The 6,000-nt window shown below is 32.4% G+C and overlaps 1 pseudogene; it reads left to right on the top strand.

Moving 5' to 3' along the window:
* The first annotated feature begins 705 nt into the window (after positions 1-705).
* The window catches only part of LOC100735148 (translationally-controlled tumor protein-like), an 85,800-nt pseudogene continuing 80,505 nt past the window's right edge, over positions 706-6,000 (top strand).

Genomic DNA, 6,000 nt, shown 5'->3' with positions numbered 1-6,000 from the left:
TTGTTTTTGAAAATTTAAGTTTATGACAATGTTTAAAAAGAAGAAATATGTATATAAAGCTTGTCAGAGAAGTTATTTATTGTACTGTAAGTCAAATTTCTAATGCCTATTTATAATTTATTACTCAGCCTATATTAATGGAGTAAAAGAATATCCACCATGATCAGGGATTGGAAAATAATTCTGTTGAAAGTCATCTTCTAACTAAAGGTGACATCATAAATATCTAAATAACATAATTTTACACGACAAACTGAAGATGTATTTCAGGAAAAAGAAAAGAGACTTTCTTATATTTGAAAATTCTACAAAGCGATAAAGACGTCGTAACTATAGACTGTGATCCTTTGCCCCAAGATAGACAAAATGAAAAGGTCTTGCAGATGCTCTTCACATTTCAGGCAACTGAGTTCAGTGCCAAATAATACACAATTTGTAAATTTTAAATATTAAAAAAGGACAATGGAATGCTTAGAAAAGCATTTTATGGGCTTCCAGAAAAATGGCAGAGTGGTGAGCAGCAGAAAAAGAACTTCTCCAAGTTTGGTGTCCAGACCCTAAGAGTACAGCAACATGAGGAAGAGGAGGAGGTGAGAAGAGGGTCCCATGGACACAGGAAGGATCTGAACTGGGACTTGAAACCCATGAAGAGAGATAATTCAGGAGCCCAGCAAAAATAAGAAAATCAGGCAGTGGCCTTGCCAGATGGGGGAAACGACGAGGAAGAAATTCAATCTCCACACCCACCCACCGCGTGACAGTGAAGGATTTCCCACTTTGGGAGAAACAAGAAGGAAGTTGCCTCTGCCTCCAGCAAACCCTTCCCCTGCACTCCCTGGGCAACCAGACGTGACACAGGCTGAGATGGTAAGGAAACAAACTGACAATTATGTTGTTTGATTGACTTTGCTAGCCTGGGAATTAGAGGACAATAATATGCAATATAATAATAATTGTGGATATCTTACTATCCTATCACTGATTTGTTTTGTTTTACTTTACTATTCTGTTTTACTCCCTTTAAAATTAAAATAAAGTACTTTTATATGTTATGCATCCTTGTCTCCTGTGTTTAATTTTACTTACAGATGTGTAACCCCCCAGAATAGATTATGAAATATAAAGGCAACTATAATAAAGATACTTTATTTCTTTTGATTTATTTTACCCATTAATGAAAAGGTAATCAAATTGAAAATCTCATTCAAAATAGTAGTTATATTTTCTTTTAGCTAATCTGTGATATACCAGAAAAGCTAAAAAATTATAACAATCCAATAAAAATATACTCTAGAAAATAGAGGTATTTTATTGTATGAGACATAAGAAACAAAATATATGAAGATTTAATTTTTTTGTTTAAAACTGAAAAATTTTAGTTGTATAAAATTTTCAGGAGAAAATTCTGGTTTAGAAATGATGGGTTGATTGAGGTAGGAATGGGAGAATATTGCATACTGTACAAAATTAAAACTCATGTAAGTGTTTTCTTATAGTATTATTTTTTCTAAACTTTAGTTCTTCCCAAAATGGTAGTAGAAACAGGTTCTGAATTTAAAGAATTAAGTACAAGATAATCTTAGAAAATGGAATCTTGAATCAGACCCTTCAGTGGTAGTGTCGCTATATAGAAAAGTAATAATTTTCTTGGGTGTAAATCTACCAAGTCTTGACTACAGGAACACTATTTCTGCCCTTTAGATTGTTAGCACCTAGGTTCTAAAATAGTGAAGGAGAAAAAAAGTAGACAGCAGGTATGTCTACATTGCATGTTCTAAGCAGAATTAAAGAGAAGGGAAATATTATGCATTGTTTTGAGGTAGAAATTTAGACTCAGACAAAACTGGCCAAACAACTGTCATGAGCCTTTCAGACATGGAGACCCAGAGCATATGTGGAGAGTCTAGAATTTGGGATGACTATGCAGTTCCCAAGTCCTTTATCGGGGACCAATCAGCAAAGTGCCATTTTCATTCTTCATTGATATCTGGTATGAAACCAAGTAAGCCTTTTGCTGAAACTCTTAAAGCTGCCATAAGATGAGGTGAGTTTCTGATAGACAACCGTGATTATTGCCTTAGAAAAGAATCTTTTAACCTTGCATTTTACACATTAGAGGTTATTGAATACCCTTGAAAAAGTTACATTTTTAAAATACAATTTTAAATTCATGCTAACATAAGTACTTAAAATTACCTTTTAAGTAAGGGTTTAGTTTTATTTTTATAACCTATCCCAAGTTTATGAAAATCTCACACAGCAATCAGTAGCTACAAACTGTTTGAGAAAATAAATGAATAATGTCCTAAAAATAAATATTTTCGACAAATTTGATAAAACCTGAAAATAGTTCTCTTAACATTTTTTAAAAGAGTCATGTTAAAGTGTAAAATACTGTACATGGTAGTATAAAATATAAAATTCTAATCTAAGCTTAATCTTATAGTTAAATATGTGAATTTATAAATTTGGGTTCAGTACAGAAAGAGATTGTTCTCTACTTTTTATGTTTCCTTGTAGATATTACTTCATTTTGTCCTGGCTTTTAGTAGACAGTGAAAACACTTGTAAAATGAATTATAGGTTATTCTGGACTTACTGAGCTTGACCTCTTATCATTTTAATTGGCAAATGTATGTATATCTAAAACCTGAAAGCAAGAAACCCTTGTCCTAAGCATAGTTCAGCAGCTACATAATAGTGGCTTGGAATGCTGTGTTAGCTCATTCACCTGTATCTTCTTGAAAATGAAGAATTGACTGGATAATGAATATTGAGATCAGTCATTGAAAGTTATATGCACAATTCAAAGATCATACTTGTCTATAAGAGATGTCAAACAAGCCACAGAAGTGTTAACAGAGGAACCAGGAAGACAAAATTCAATGTAATAACTCAAAACAGTAGGAATCTGTTGAATGAAATTTAATTTTGGAGAAAAAAATGAATTGTGACAGTCTACTCACAAGATTATTAAAGCCAAAAATCAACTGCTAATCATTTTCAGGAGTGGCAACATAGAGAAGATACGTTAAGAGTACACTGTTTTTTATCAGAAACAAAGAGGCTAAACAGGCATCTGTATTTGGGGAAATGTCATGAGGAAGTTGTAGTAGGGGTCACAGCTCTTGTATGAAACAGGGAGAGAAAGAAGGAAATGCTTTGGCCACTCTTTCACTAGCTAGAAAGGATCCTTCCTTTGCTATCACTGATCTAAAACGTAGTGAAGCCAACTGACATCAGTGTGATGGAATACAATTTTCATCATGAGCTAAAACGACAAAAGACTTGGAATGTGGTTTTTAGCTTCATAACCTGCTATTTAGAAGCTTCACTGAACCACTAGAAAAAGGATAACTAGGCATGGTGAGTACCACACCTCTGTAAGGACAGCAATTGGAAGGCAGAGGCAGGAGGGTAGCCATAGATTTTAGCCCATAATGGATAACATAGTGAGTTCAAGGCCAACTTCAACACACAACAAGGTCCTGTCTCAAAAAATCAACAAAGAAAAATCAAAGATGATAATTATGCTACATCCCAGTTTACCATATTAAATATACCCTATCTCTTCAGTTACTCAGCATTTTTTCATCATCTAGACAACAATGTGCTTTCAGCCAATACTAGGAAATGTATCTCTCAGAAATAAAAAGATTATCACCTTCCAAATTGTAGGCATTTAACTAACCCTTTATCTCTGAGGGAACTACCTTTCTTTCCCAATTTAGTTATAATTCTTTTTTGGTAGTCTGCACCTGCCAGCCTAATAATAATACTATCATAAGTGTTAATCTTATTTACAAATAGATAAAACAGATATTGATAAAATGCAATTAATATACATACATGTATCTAATAAATAGAAGGCTGATTATTGCAGAATCACTGCTATATTTAAAACTTTCCATTATCCTTTCCCTTATTCTCTGTATCCTCTGATCACGCTTCCTTGCAACAAAGAGTTATTTCTCTGCCACAAAGAGTTAAGTAACACTGGTGTAGTAATCATCTTTTCTACTTAAGTAATAAAAATATCCAATGTTTACACAAGTATTCTTTTTTTCAGCCTTATTTTGTTTCTTTAGATTAAAAAAAAACTTTAAGTGCAAAAGTTGAGAGCTTCATTCTTATATTTTTTGACAGTACTGTTTTTTTTTAATTTTAAGTAGTATAATTACTACCACTTTGCCACAAAGACTCTGCAAACCAGCACTGCCCTCAGAACTTTGACCTTCCCATCAAATTGGATGTCTACATGTACTCAAGACTTCTTTAGTAGAAAGTTTGTCTATGTCTTCAATGGAAATTTGACAATTCAACAACACAGTATTAGTGGATGATAGTATAATTCATGACATTGAGCTTGAATATTATCATTTTTGGTACTTGGTCACAAGAATCCATAGGGTGCGACTTACGAATGCATCTGGAGCAGGTGTACTATGTGGCTAATCTATTCATACTAATTCTGCTTTTCAACTACTGAGTCATCCTTCACATATACTGTCTCCAGACATTGCATGTTGCAAACTCTTTCCGTGCTGTCTCAGTTAACAATGTAGCATCTGCTTCATTACAGGAAGTTGAGAGAACAAGGCAATAGTGTGCATTAATGGTCAGCTATTCAAATGCTTTTGGATGAGTGGAAATTGAACATATAGTTTTCAAAACAAAAAATTTACTTAATGTAAATTTATAGTTTCCAATAATTGGAAAATATAGAACTTCCAATGAAAATTAAATATAGAAACTGTACTTTTGTCTCATTGTACTGACATGCTCTTTTAAAAGACATAGTTGAGTTTATAAAGCACAGCAAATAGCAAAGCTGTTGATGGTTGTGATATGAATTAACCACTTTTGCTTCATATATATATATATATATATATATATATATATACACTCTTGTGTTTATAGATATATATTTTTAAGAGTTAATATCCAAACAAGTAGTGCTCTGTAAGGTAATTTGACGAATGTATGAGACAGTCTATTGACATAAAAATACGACATAAAAATACCTGTAGACTACACAATAGTCATTTCAACTAAAATTTTAACCTAACGTCAACATATACTCATTGTCTAAACTATTCTGTGAGGTTATTAGAAAATGACATTTAATGCTTTAACACATATTAGGTATGAGTTTAATTTCTATGCTGTTGCTTTACTCTGGTTTATCTCTTACTAGTACAGTTTATTGTAAAAGAGAGATACCTACGAACATCACAAGAGCTGCAGGCCACAGAAATGAGATTTTAAAAGGTGAGAGAATTTAGTGAAAAAGATTGAAGATTAATTTCATCCCATTACATTTCTTTAGATAGGAATAGTGCTTTACAAGACTTTTATTCCTATTAGTGATAATATAGATGGAATCCTTCATTATTTTTAAGAGTTGGATTATGCATTACAGGATAGTTTGCACAATTTTAAATCTCTGTTCACTGCATGGTATTCCAGTCCACCTCAAAATTTAACAATTATAAATATCTCCACATCTTTCCAAAAGTCTCTTAGGGAACAAAATCATCCCAGGGTGATGACCAATGATCTATGTCAAGATGAATTTAACATTTATTTATTTCCTTATTAATGATAATAATAGCTTTTTATTTCATTGGCTATTTACTATACAATCTACTATTCCACCAAAGTTATAAATTCCAATTAGACATTTTATCTGAGTTTTAATTTATCAAACATAATGAAAGATACTATCAAGATTCGTAAGACCCTGACAAACTTTTACAAAACACTAGTGTGGTACATAGCATTGTGTGTCCTGCATTCCTTTCCTCTCATGTTTATAATAACTTTGTTGTAGATATCTTATAATTCATGGCATCAGTATCTTTGTCATTGGTATTGTGAACTGTTTTCTCTAACAGAGAATTCTGCTGATTCAAATGTTTTAACATACCAGATTCCCAGTGAGATCTTATAACATATGGATAATCTTTATCAATGTTTGGAATTTCCAAGGTGGAAATA

Source organism: Cavia porcellus, unplaced genomic scaffold (genome assembly GCF_034190915.1).
Source record: "Cavia porcellus strain 051 isolate PalLab524CR breed Dunkin Hartley unplaced genomic scaffold, mCavPor4.1 scaffold_1, whole genome shotgun sequence".
In the NCBI taxonomy this organism is placed as follows: Eukaryota; Metazoa; Chordata; class Mammalia; order Rodentia; family Caviidae; genus Cavia; species Cavia porcellus.
This window is presented reverse-complemented; position numbering and strand designations above follow the sequence as displayed.